Here is a 14,903-nt window from a genome sequence, read left to right as displayed (position 1 = left end):
GCTTCAACCAAAAAACAGTGCACTTCCTGTGAGATCTCTCTTCAATTCATGACATTCAAATGTGAAGTTCTTACACTGTAGACAGAGTCCATTTGTCCATAGTCCATATTTCAAGTTGACACGGTAAAGTGTACCATGGACAAAACACATTGCTTTAAAATGTGAATTAGAATTTCATTGTAGAAGCCCTGTATAGGATTCCATTTGGAACCCTTAATAAGGCTTCTTTTGATTATGAATCTTCATGTGCTTGCCAAGGCTTACTTTTTGAGTGAAACTCTTTCCACACTAGTCACACGTGTAAGGCTTCTCTCCAGTGTGAATTCGCATGTGTCTGTTAAGGTTTGCTTTACGAGCGAAACTCTTTACACACTGTTTGCATGTGTAAGGCTTCTCCCCAGTGTGAACTCTCATGTGTCTGTTAAGGCTTTCTTTACGAGTGAAATTTTCTCCACACTGTTGGCAGGTAAAAAAGCTCTCCAAAGTGTGAATACGCATGTGGTATTTAAGTTTTGATTTTCCACAGAAACCTTTTCCACACTGTTTGCATGTGTAAGGTTTCACTCCAGTATGTATTCTCATGTGTCTGTTAAGGCATCCTTTTTGAGTGAAACTCTTTCCACACAGTTTGCATGTAGAAGGCTTCTCTCCAGTGTGAATTCTCATGTGTCTGTTAAGGCATCCTTTTTGAGTGAAACTTTTTCCACACTGTTTGCACGTGTAAGGCTTCTCTCCAGTGTGAATTCTCATGTGTGTGTTAAAGTGCCCCTATTATGCCTTTTCAAATATGATATTTCATGTAGTGTGTCATGTAGCTGTATGTGAACATAAACTATCTGCAAAGTTGTGACGCGGACAGTGCACTATAAATGAAGTTTTTGTCTAACAAAAAAAAGAGTCGGCTCACATTCGCCTAAACGAGTCGTCAGCAATTCGAATCTTTTTTCTGTAACGGCCACACGTCACGAGCTACACATTTGCGTAATGTCCGCCCACGTTCAATTTCGCGAACAACTTGCCCGCCCACAAACAGTAGGCCTACCATTTTCACGTGGATTAACGTTACATCATGTCAAGAAGACGCCCTGCGAGTGAATTTGTTTTATATGCCCTTCCGAAAGATGAAACTACCAAGGATGAGTGGTTAACATTAATTTTTTCAACACCTCAGCAGTCCAATGCCAATCTTGTGTTGTGTTCGCGTCATTTTACTGATGACTGTTTTTCCAATCTTGGGGAGTAACGTTACAACGCGAGATTCACCAAACGCTTGGTTTTAAAAAATGGATCAGTGCCCAGTTTATTTGGACCGGCTTGCTCCTCTGAACTTCTACCTGTAAGTATGATTAATAATTGATGATTGTATTTTCTAGCGATCGTTCAAAATACGTCTTTGTGTACGTTATGGTGTGTAACAACCCCGCTCATGTCTTGGTAACCGGCTAACTTGCGTTTCTGTAGTTCTGTTGTTCAGCTGTGAGTGCAATGTAGTCTAAAAATTGTGATTGATGCAGCTTGACTGTCTGTCTGCCTTATTAGTTTAAGTAATGATAATGATAAACGATGGCTTAACGCAGTGTTATGGGTTGTACGTTACAGTGTTGAAGTTCACAACGTAGAGGTGTGCCCGGTTCGCTTACAAAAGCAAATTGCAAGCACTTCCCACAGTTATAATATGACACCCACTGAGAAACGTCCTGCTCCAGTCATGCTTGCAAAACAGTTTCTTGTCTATGTGCCACTTCAACCGTTTCATCGTCAGACTCCGGCTCGAATTGATAGGGTAAAATCGAGGCTATCTTTTCTACGCATTAACAGGTCTCCGCAGCTGTCATTCAGTTATGCCAATGGGCGTTTCGTTTTGCGCTGAAGCGGTAGACCAATCCAAAAGGACTGCACCATCTGACCAATCACAGCAGTGAGGGCTCACGGAAAGGAGGGGTTTAGAGAGACTGATTCTTCGAACTGCTTCACACGAGTCGTTTACGAATCATTTAGAAACGGGGTAAAATTAAATCTAATTTTTGAGAAAACTAAAGTGTTTTTTGAACTTGCATACATGTAAACCTGTTTTAAGAGACTATTACAACAATATTAACTACCTTTAACATGGCATAATAGGGGCACTTTAAGGTTTTCTTTATGAGCGAAACTCTTTCCACACTGTTTGCACGTGTAAGGCTTCTCTCCAGTGTGAATTCTCATGTGTGTGTTAAGGTTTACTTTATGAGCGAAACTCTTTCCACACTGTTCGCACGTGTAAGGCTTCTCTCCAGTGTGAATTCTCATGTGTTTGTTAAGGCTTTCTTTACGAGTGAAATTTTCTCCACACTGTTGGCAGTTAAAAAGGCTCTCCAAAGTGTGAATACACACGTGGTTTTTAAGATTTAATTTTCTGCAGAAACTTTTTCCACATTTTCTCCAGGTGTAAGGCTTTTCTCCATTGTGAACTCTCATGTGAATGTTAAAGTGTCCTTTTTGACTGAAACTTTTTCCACACTGTTTGCATGTGTAAGGCTTCTCTCCAGTGTGAACTCTCATGTGCCTGTTAAGGTGTTCTTTTCGAGTGAAACTGTGTCCACACTGAAAGCAAGTGAAATTACTCCTAGTTCCTGTATTTTGTGCTCTTTTTTGTTTAGAAGTATTTGCAGACTCTAAGGAACAAACAGATTTATCTCCAGATACAAAATCATGAAGATTCTCAAACTGATCTTTCTCTTCGGTTTCATTCAGTTCTTCTCTCTCCTCTTTCAGCGCTGTTAGGTCTACGGTGGAAAAACAAAGAAATAAAAGTTAACCCCAGTTTAATGACACAAAGCAATTGGCATCATAACATGTAGATATGTAATGCTTGTATGCTAGATCCTATACCAGGGTGTCCAAACCCGATCCTGGTCGGCTGGTTTCCTACAGTGTTTAAGTTGGCCTTTATACAATTAATAAAAAATAAAATCCAGATAATCTAATGATAGTGTTTAGGAAATCTATATAGACTGATCTCTACTATTTTATGTATCCTAGGGAATAAAAATCATCAAATTGAATTCAAAGAGATGAGGGAAAATAAGAGTAAAAAACTCCCCATTTAACTATCAAATAAAAAAAAATAAACTTCTGAGTTTTTATTTAGGGGGCAGTTTATTAATGGGATTTTCCACTGATCTTTTAAATGGAAAACAACCCAAAACTGACTGTCACAGGATGTTCACTCGTAAATCACTAAACTTTTTCTGTAAAAAACTTTAGTAATATTATAATTACACTTTAGGAATAGGAAATAGTTTTGCACCAGTTGAAAGAGAAACAGTCGAGTATGGTGAATTGTGCTCTGCATTTAATCCATCGAAGTGCATACACAACAGGAACACACACCTGGAGCTCCTTATGCCCATAAAGTGGGCCAATCACAATGTTGCATGAACAGTCTGTGCATCTGACTGATGGCCTGCAAGTACGTTTTCATATTTAAAGAATTCAGTACTGACTTTTCAAACACGAGTTTGCACGTATGCAACAAATGCCTAGTTTATAATGGGTTTTATCATTTCTGTCTCGATGCGCCAAGAAATGATATCACAACATGGTTAGGGGTGTAACATTTCCAACACACGATGGAGGTATCCGGCCAATTCCAAAGCATGGATAGCTGACCAATCAGAAAACACCTGGGTTTCCATCAACAGTGAGTTTTGTGGAAATCAAAGCCTTTCAGAAAGGGAGGGCAGAGAGGAGCAACAATAATGTACAGTATGTGGAAAATAACATGTTTTTAAACCTCAAACTGCATAAAGACATCATCATTTGATGCTAAAAAGTGAATAACAAGTCAACCATAAGATTACTATTGTTTTGAATGTTTAAGCGCAGTTACTAAAAAATATTACGTTTATTTCTTGGTAAGACACATTTGACAGCAAAGCACTAAACTTGAGTCAGGAGGCATGCAAAATTTCAATTTCGTTGAAAAGTTCTTGAATTTTTCTCCCAAAATGTCCAAACCCTGAAACTAATGATGTAATAGCATTGGCCATGACTAAAGCTAACACTACTGTTTCTGCATCAGCCGTGTTTGATCTGTTCATAAAAGAATTCAGTAACACTTTCTTTGAAGCCCATATTTATAATGCATTATAAGGGTATGCTTAAGGCACTATAATGAATTCATAGTGCATTATAAAAAAAATTATAGTATGTTGTATCATAAAACTGTTTTAATGTATTGTAATTTTTATTTATTTGCGGTTATAGCTTTTAAGCGTGTGATTATCTCCTCATAGTTATAACATAAGTCTCATATATTACCATGTTACGCATGTCACTTTACTGGAAGCATACAAAGAGCACTTATAAGTATTAATAATAATAACAACAATAATAATACCTATCAAAGAGCCAAAAGTTAATGTATCAGATGAGTGTGTAACATGACACATTTGTATTATTAGTTAGATTATTTTGATGGTACCCTTTAGACAGCTTTTGATAAGTAACTATTCAACTACATGTCAGCTAGCAATAATTATTATTAGTAGTATGCTAAATATATTCTAACACTGTATTTTGATGGTACCCCAAAAGACAAACTGATATGTAACTTTGCAAGTTTGTGAACCTTCTACCTAGCCAAACCTTAATCTAAGTCGAATAATACTAGACTAATAATACTACTAATAAAAGGAGTGTTATGCTGCCTTCATGTTCTATCGTAATTATGGTAAATACCAAAATCCGACATCGAAATTCCACATGAACACCCACTCACGTTGTAATTTCCACTGGAAAGCTCGAAAATTTTTATGATACCCGAGTTGCCGAGATGGGATAAACTTTGACCTTTCAACATGGCGGACAGTAATGAAACCATAATGAATGGTAAACATTGCGTGATGTTAAAAGTAAAAAAACTTTTATAGGCTATAAAATATACTATATATAGGCTTATATAAAAACGTATATATAGGCTAGCTAAAATAACCATTAGTAAGTATTGTCTTTAAAACAACTCTACTATTCATGATCAATAAGATACAGCCTATAATTTACCGTTTGCGTTTTGATGCATCCTGTAGCAGATGCATTAGGGAGTTTATAACCGTTTTAAAACTTTTACCTAAGTAGCATGTGAGGATAAATTCCGATTCGCCATGTTTCTCTTCACTACGACAACAAAAGCACCTGAATACGACATACTGGTAATTTCCACTTCACAAGTGGAAAGCATCATCTTTCCCATATCACATGAAGGCAGCATTAGTGTAGTTGGAAAGTTGCTTCTAGTCAGTAGACCAGGGGGCCCATCATAATAAAATGAAATATAATGTAAAAAAATAAAAATAAAATTGTAATAGAATATAGTCCATTAAAAATTGCGTAGATTTAATATGCCGCCCATTGTGTCTAATAAATAATCATAATCTTAAAAGTTAGAACCCCAAATACTCAAGTACTTTAGTATATTGTAATTGTTATGATTATTTATGAGAACATATTATAAGATTTTTTTTTTATGATGCATTCATTACAATGCCTTAGAAATACTTTATAATGTATTATAATAGGGGCTTCATAGAAAATGTTACCAAAAATTCTGTGCAGAATTTAAATGTTTCTTACTAGATCTGGAAGTGCTTTTGCTGCCCCGTCTATACTTTCAACAGACTGTTCAGCTTTAAAGATTGTTTCTTTTACAATTTACAAAATTTAAAGCAGCTTGAAACTCAGTATTAATAAAACTTTGAAATAATGTACCACAAACAGTCATTAAAGATGAATGAAGATCAAACACCAACCTCCATGTTCCTCCTGTTTTATTCTCAAAGGTTCTGGTTCCTGTTTTATTCTCCAGGTTTCTAGTTCACTCGTGTTCTCCTCACTCTCCACTTTAATAAACATCTTCACAGCAGCAGATCTCAGTTCAGCTGATACTTCTCCAGATATTTCTGCTCGCTTCAAAACGTAGTCACTGTGAGGATGAGAATATTACAGGTATTTACTGACTGGTACTGATTTTTTCTGTTTACAGAAACTACATTTCTCACAGGCTGAACTAAAACAGAATCACAACAAAACAACAGAGAGCAGTGAAACTAATCTTCTTCTTCTTAGGTTTAATGGTGTTTGTCAAACAGAAGTGTGTGTGTTAGTGCCACCCGCTGGACTGGAGTGAGAAGCGCCGAAAGAAGGGAAAATATTATGGGGAATGACTTTGTGTGTCTACAATGTGCGCTATTTTTTATTTTCTTTAAAAAAAAGCCGATCTGCACAAATAAATGAAAATGACTTCAAATTAAGACTCACATCATGGTATTTGATCAGCATCAACAGTCTTTGTCAGTGAATATTAAAGGAGAAAAAAAAAATATAAATGCTTTTCTACAATATACAAAAAAGTATTTAACCCACAATGCCCCAACCTCAATCTAGTTTAACTAAGTCCCTACAGGATGGACAAGTACAAAAACATTTGTTTCTAACTTTAGATTGAACAGAAAAATGTGTCTTGATTTCCTTTTCCCATCCTCTCTGCCATTCCTTTATTAAACTTGATTAACCTTTTCTGCATCTTTAATTGACAAAAACCATGTCAACATATTCAGTTGTTACTCCTCATCTTCCCTTTTAACAGTGAACAGTTCAGTTAATAAATACAAGATACAATACCTGCTTTACTAGAAACTTAATCTCTAGAAGTGCATTCATTATATTAGTGATATGATTTTAGTGAAGTTACAAGTTTTGAAACAAAAATACCAGCAATATCCAGTTAGACCTGTAGTAAACTCAGAAGAGAAGATCAGGAGACTCTTGATTGAGATGTTTCTGTGTGACGCTGCAGTCATCCAGACTGACTAAAGCACTCAATCACTGGAGTTTAAGACAGATTTCAGGATCGTCGTTAGAAGATAAAATATGCAAAGGAAGCAGTTACAGGAATCTGCCCAGCTTTATAGTGACTCTAATCCAATCAGCAGAACTATAGACTCATTATCACAGAGATCAGGGAAAGTCTCACCTTCAGCCTCTGCATTCATATTTAACTCAGATATTGATCAGAAACAAAGACACCAATTAAAGAAATGAGGCAGAAACATTAACAGCCAATAAAGACAAAAAAGATGACACCCACCATCATTTCACATTCATATTCACACACTCCTAAAGCTAAATATATTCATTTAAAACAAACTGATCACATCCCTTGAATACTGTGTTTAAGCTTGTGATCTGAGAGCTTTGTCTTCATCTGTAAGAACAGCCTCCTGAAATCTGAATAAACTCCAGTGATTGAGTGTTTTATTCAGTCTGGATGACCACAGAGACACACAAGACCAGCTCAAACAAGTCTCCTGGGGTCAGTTCTTCGTACCTCGCTTACTACATCCAAGATCAAATGACACATCCAAGATCAAATCATCGTGCTAACTATGAGCTCGCTATTCCGGTTCTCCGAACGCACCTGTTGTTGATGATTAGTATAGCTGGATGAAGTTATTTGAGATCACTGGGTGGCTTAAAAGGGGCTACGTATCGATAGTAGAAACATTGATGGGCAACGCTTTGATTGGTCGGCGAACATGACGAAGGAGCGCGCTCAGTATTTTTCTGCAGCAGAGCAAGAACTCTTGATTGAGGGATTTCAGGAGTTTCAGAGTTTATTTAAAACGCAAGGGAACACTGCAAAGGCTGGAAAAGCAAGGAGAGAGGGCTGGCAAAAAGTTGTGAACACATTAAATGTGTTAATGCTGCCCATGTTACATGTTTTTTCCTTGATATGTTATTTTATTTTTATTTTTATTTTTTTATACACTACCGTTCAAAAGTTTGGGGTCAGTAAGACTTGTAATAGTCTTTAAAGAAGTCTCTTATACTCATCAAGGCTGCATTTATTTGATTAAAAATACAGAAAAAACAGTAATATTGCAAAATGTTTTTACAATATAAAATAATGTTTTTTTTTTATTATTATTATTTTAACATACTTTAAAATAGAATTTATTCCTGTGATGAAAAGCTGAATTTTTATCAGCTGTTACTCCAGTCTTAAGTGTCACATGATCCTTCAGAAATCATTCTAATATGCTGATTTGTTACTAGAATGATCAATGTTGGATAATATCAACAGTTGTGCTGCCAAATATTTTTTGGAACCTGTGATATATATATATATATATATATATATATATATATATATATATATATATATATATATACATATATTTATAAAACAATGTAAATTATTTATTATTACTTTTTAATAATTTTTTAATTATTAACTTAATACATCCTTGGTGAATAAAAGTATTAATTTCTTAAAAAAAATAAAAAAAAATAAAATAAAAATGTACTGACCCCAAACTTGCGAGATACTTTTTTTTCCCCATGTGAGTCAGTCCGCGTCAGTCGTGCTCTTTAACCAATCAGATGTGACCTCGCCATTTCAACCAATCATAACCCGCCAGGAGCGCAGCCTAAATCCTGTTTACATGAAATAAACCTGCTCCAGAGCAGGTTTAAGCTTGCGCACCTGTTGCTATGACAGCAAGTCCCGGATGAGCTTCGAAGAACCAAGCGATCCAAGATCACGCAAAATCGTCAACAATCAAATCCAGCTAACTTAGTTAGCGAGGTACGAAGAACGGACCCCAGATCTTCATTTTCCTGCAGGTGTATTAAAGGTATTTTGTTTTCAAAACGTCTAACTTCACTAAAACCATAACACTAATACAACATGACATATTTGATTTTTTTTCTGATGAAAGTACTTCTAGTTAAAGTTTAAAAAAAAAACTGTTTATTGTTTATTATCTTATATTTATTAAACAAACTTTTCAATGTTAACAAAAGAAGATGGAGTAACAGCTGAATATGTTTTTGCCAATTAACGAAACTGAAAAGGTAATAATCAATGGACTATATTCCTTTTAAATTTGCCATAACACAACCTTTGTAAACGTTACACAGCAGCATTGACTAGTTTAATGTGAATTTAATGGCAAGGTATATAAACAGAAAGCATAGTGTTATAAATGAACATTAATAAAATAAAGAATATTATTAATAGATTTACAATGTTAGTAACTTTAGAAAAGCATCATCACATGAGTAAGAAATTCTATTCTATATACAACATTTCTATGATTTATTTGTGATTCTAGAGAGCAGTGCACCAATGGGACTTTTATTTTGCTCTTGTGATGTGACGTCATAAATATGCGCTGCACTCCTCATCTGTTGTCAGTCGCCTGAAGAAAGGTTTGTGCTTTTAAAGTTTTTAAACCAATGGACATTGTTGCATCAATTAAAGCGTTTTACAAGCCATGTAAAAGAAATGCATCATTATGAAATATAACGTAATGCTTTATCTAGTGTTACTTAAAATTTAGTAACAGAGAAGGTAAGTTTCATTTCGCTTTCTATATCATGAATCAATTGTGTGATGATGAGAGAAACTGAGGCTGCGTCCGAAATCGCCTACTCAATGAGTAGGTACTTAATTTCAATAAGTACTTACTTAACGAGCGCTAAAAGAGTACGTACTCCACAGCCAAATCTCGTTGAGTATGGATGCGTTCCGCCATGTTGACGATATCACGTGACCTATGACGTTATAACAAGCGCAACATGAAATGATATGAGCGACGGATTTAATTCATCTATCTGTAAACATTTTGATGTTGATGAAATTTGCTTATTTTGGATTGATTGAAGTTTTTATATTTTTAACAATACTAAAATGACTAAAACCCCCAAATTTGTTGTCTTGAATATGTTAATGGGCAAAATTGTGCAAAACTAGCTTAGATCTGATTTGTTTTCCTTTTTCTTGCTGAATTTCTGTCCTTTCATCCCTGAAACTTAAAATAATAATAAATAAATAACAAAAACAAAGGCAATTTTTAATTCATTGCGATTTTATGAATATTCAAATATATTTAATATTTTTTTCTGTATCTAATCTTGTACTATGTACGCAAACCTTTTATAGTTATGTTTTCTGTCATGATTGTTCTTTGTTAAAGATACTTAAGTCTTTCCCTGAGTTTGTATGGAATTATAAATTCTGAAGTAATATTAATACAAAAATTGAAGCGACAGCGACACCTCATGGCATCAGTAACATGACAACCCTACCCAGTACGCTCTCCTCCATGTTTACAACATCTGCACAAAAGAGACGTCGATCAGTTGCTCAAAGATCTTACCTTTGGAGAAGACTGTTGATTTTACACTCGAAAAATTTAAGTATTACTATTTAGAAATTAAAATAACTTTAGAATGCATTGCTAGCCCACTCCAACACGTACCAACAATAATAATGATAAATGCTGACTAATAATTAATTATATTTTTAGTTAAACACGCATAATGTTGTTGTTTTTTTTCAATGAAGTAATGAATAAATGCATAGGCTTATGAAAATGTTATATTTTATTTACTGACAACATCAGGAAACATGAATAAATTAGTAAAATAATAAAAGTAACCATGAATATAAATAAATACACATGGAACAAAGCTTTATTAAACATATTAGTCTTCTAGTCTTTTTGATGAAGAGACCGCAGCAACTTCTGGTCCAGATGAGGCAAAGGGCAGGTGGAGTGATGGAGGGTCTCATTTCCAGGATGCTGCTGTGGATTTCTCGTTTGTCACTGCACACACCAGTCTGCAGACATTTCAGATCATTCAAAGATGCACAAATATAATACAAAAACTGTCATTTTAACAGCACAGTGTCATTAGATCTCTGTATTGGAAGTTACAAAATGATCAATCTTTAAGTTTCGGATTTTACTTTTCCCCAAAAATGCTGCAGTCACCTTTCCTTTCAGGTCCTGCTCCACCACAAAACATCTGCAACAAAGGCACATAAATCAAGAATCAGAAAAGTTCTGTTATAGCTCTATTTGAAATGAATTTGAAGTTCTGTTAGGCCTACTATATGTATATGTGTTTATTTACATTACTTACATTAATGTAAAGCAGTGACAGTGAATTCTCACATAACGTCCATCACTCACTCAGATGTTTTGTGTTTTGTGTTGCTCTAGTCTAGAACATTTTCCTGTCATTTGTTAAATAGACATTTATTAAACGTCTTTAAAATGTATATGTTTTATGTAAATCCGCTTTTAAAGACGTGCGTGTGCTACCTGAAGCTTAATGTTCGCTATACGTCATAAAACATGTTTTAACAGCGAAATCACAAATATACTAACTATAGCATACTGTATAACATCTTGGCACCTTATGCAAATCAACAGTTTACGATAAAGTAGCTCAACAAATATGATTTTTAAGACAGGGAACCGTGTTTTGGTTGTAATACTCACATTTGTAAACACCCTCGCCGTGGTTCTCAATCACGTTCGATGATGACGTTTTGGCCTCCTGTGGACTCCTGGGATTGAAAAGTATCCATCGATGAAGACTTCAGGATCTGGGCTGAAGCAGTAGGACATCCGGGGATTTCTCGCCTACTCTTTTTTGAATACTGAGGTTTCGGACGTACTTCTTTCTTCACGTACTCTTTTTTCCTACTATATAGTAGTTAAGTAGGCATATTCGGACGCACTTTAAGTAGACGTACGCCCGAATCTCGCGAGAATTAGTGCATTCGCCTACTAATTCTCGCCTACTCTTTTATAAATACTTAGGATTCGGACATACTTATTTGCTCGCCTACTGCTTTTCCCTACTAAATAGTAGAGAAGTAGGCGATTTCGGACGCAGCCTGAGAATCCGAATCATTTGAATCGAATCATTTGTGAAATGATTCAGTGATTCGATTCAGCGGCACGTGGACTACAAACGACAACAACAAAGACAAACGAGTGAATCACAACCGAGAATGATTTCATTCAAGTTTAATATATTAGATATGATGTACAAATAATTGAATACCAAATATAAATCAAAATAGCTTAAAATTATAATCTAAATATGAACCTTTGATGTTATTTGTATATATTTTATACTTTTTATATACAAGTCTATTAACTCTCTGACTGTCTTTGTAGTGCACTGACTACTAAACTAGGAGCTGATTGAGACACACAGAGATCTAGTTTGCATAGATTTTTCTTTCTAATAATTATTCTCATCTTAAACAGGACACAGTGGACAAACACACAGAAAAACTCCTGGAGAATCAACAGAGATCCATGTGTCACAATATTATAAAGATGCCGTTTATTAAAGAGGAGACTGAAGACATGAAGATTGAAGAAACATTCAGAATCAAACATGAAGATACTGAGGAACAAACAGGTTGGTTTTTATTCTCAAAGCTGGACTCATTCATTTGATCCTTATTAAAATTAAAACATATTTTGTGTAACATTAAACACAGTATCTACTTTTGATTAGAAAACAATGAAAGCGGTATCTGACAAAAAAACGTTATTTTGCTTGAAGCAAACAATGACACTTCAGTTTTTAACTTGACATTTGTTTTATGCTATCATCAAAAGTGTGATATTAAAATGTAAATAGCAGTGAATGTTCATTACAACAAGCAATAAATAGTCATATTTCAGAAACACCAGCTTGTAGCTTGTTAACTGAAAATGCAGGACAGTCACATAGTAGTGTGTTACAATAGTCCAGTCTAGACGTCATGAATGCATCAAATAACTGTTCTGCATCTGAAACAGGTAACATGTTCTGTAATAGTTACTCATTTTGTATTTTAAATATGAAATGACATTACATGTACTTTGTTACTCTCCAACTCTGGAGCCAAACAATAAAATAGAAACCGAAAATCTCTCATCGTAACCTTTGTGAGTTTAATTAGGAAATATTTCTTACTTGAATTCTGCTTTTAAATTCTCTAACGTGAAGATGAACATGGCAGATTATGTGTGGGTTTTTTAAAAGGAGTGTTTTTTTATCATTATATGGTAGTTGTGATAAAAGCACAACAATATACATGTTACAAATAATTGTTTTTAATTATAGCTATAATTAATGATTAAAATTGGAAGGAAATGCGTTTAATAGAGACAGATCAGTAGCAGTATTTGTATCAATGAGACTGGTATCAATTGGCTACTTGGTAAAAAGATGCCAATAAGCCCCATATTTTAAATGTACAATCTTTATGTTTTCTTACATTAATTTGGAGATTCAATGTGAAATTGTTTATTGTCAAATAGTTTTTTAATTAATTGACAGAACTAGTCTAAGTGTTTTGATGTCTGTTGCTTTGTGCCTTTAAACTGTTAACTTACATTTTTCTCATTTCACCTCAGACCTGATGGCACTGAAAGAAGAGAGTCAAGAACTCAATGAAACAGAAGAGAAAGATGATTTCAAAACTGAAGTAAAATCAATTAGTTGCTCACAGAATAAAAAAACATCCTCACCAGAAATAAATCAAAAACCACAAAGTACAAATCTTAATTCTAACATGAGAGTTCAGACTGGAGAGAGACCTTACAGCTGCCAACAGTGTGCGAAGAGTTTCATCTTAAGTGGACATCTTAACAGTCACATGAAAATTCACATTGAAAAGAAGCCGGTAATATGCCCTCAGTGTGGAAAGAGTTTTACAAAGAAAAAAAACCTTACTGTCCACATGAGAGTTCACACTGGAGAGAAGCCTTTCATCTGTAAACTGTGTGGGAATAGTTTTACACAGAAACAATACCTTACTGTCCACATGAGAACTCACACTGGAGAGAAGCCTTACTCCTGCAAACTCTGTGGGGAGAGTTTCTCACAAAAAGGAGTTCTTGAGACTCACATGATAATTCACACCCAAAAAAAGCCATTCATATGCCCTCAGTGTGGAAAGAGTTTTACAAACAAAAATAACCTTACTGTCCACGTGAGAACTCACACTGGAGAGAAGCCTTTCATCTGTAAACTGTGTGGGAATAGTTTTACACAGAAACAATACCTTACTGTCCACATGAGAACTCACACTGGAGAGAAGCCTTTCATCTGTAAACTGTGTGGGAATAGTTTTACACAGAAACAATACCTTACTGTCCACATGAGAACTCACACTGGAGAGAAGCCTTTCATCTGTAAACTGTGTGGGAATAGTTTTACACAGAAACAATACCTTACTGTCCACATGAGAACTCACACTGGAGAGAAGCCTTTCATGTGCAAACAGTGTGGGAAGAGTTTCTCACGAAAAGGAGTTCTTAAGACTCACATGATAATTCACACCGATAAGAAGCCATTCATATGTCCTGAGTGTGGAAAGTGTTTTACACTGAAAGGTACGCTTGATAACCACATGAAAATTCACACTGGAGAGAAACCTTTTAACTGCGCTCAGTGTGGAAAGAGTTTCAAGTATAAAACAAGCCTTGATGTTCACTTGAGCATTCACACTGGAGAGAAACCTTACATCTGCTCTCAGTGTGGAAAGAGTTTCACGCATAAAGTAAACCTTAAGGTTCACATGACAGTTCACACTGGAGAGAAACCGTACAAGTGTGTTCAGTGTGAGAAGAGTTTCACATGTCAGAGCAACATGAAACGTCATTTGCAAACTCATTCTGGAAAGGAACTGCCATTTTCTTTAATGCAAGAAGAGGTTTAGAAAAAGGAGCAATTTCTACAATCATCTGCTCATTCATTTTGAAAGACATTCAAGTGTAGTCAAAGTAATAAAAACATTTTCCATCACACTTACAGATATGTGAAAAATCATGCAAATGTCAGACTTTGCCTGTGTTCCTTGTTCAAGAGTGTAATGAGAAAAAAGGTGTGTGAAATCAAGGATGTTGCTAAATGTGGGATGCATTTGATCACTTTCATGCATCCTTCATCTCTTTTTGTTTACCATAAGGCTTTTTTTTTAACTGTGGCCATACCTGATCATCTGCTTTACTGTAGTTTCAAATATTAAGTTATATATATATATATATATATATATATAT

At 35.0% G+C, this 14,903-nt stretch overlaps 2 pseudogenes; one reads left to right on the top strand and one right to left on the bottom strand.

The window, feature by feature from the left end:
• LOC141323571 (uncharacterized) overlaps positions 1-12,854 on the bottom strand; it is a 55,243-nt pseudogene extending 42,389 nt beyond the window's left edge.
• A 179-nt stretch (positions 12,855-13,033) lies between these two features.
• LOC141323555 (uncharacterized) lies at positions 13,034-14,666 on the top strand (annotated as a pseudogene).
• Positions 14,667-14,903: the final 237 nt, after the last annotated feature.

This window comes from Garra rufa, chromosome 1 (assembly GCF_049309525.1).
Source record: "Garra rufa chromosome 1, GarRuf1.0, whole genome shotgun sequence".
NCBI lineage: Eukaryota > Metazoa > Chordata > Actinopteri > Cypriniformes > Cyprinidae > Garra > Garra rufa.
The sequence above is the reverse complement of the archived record's forward strand: the minus strand, read 5'-3'. Positions and strand labels throughout refer to the sequence as shown.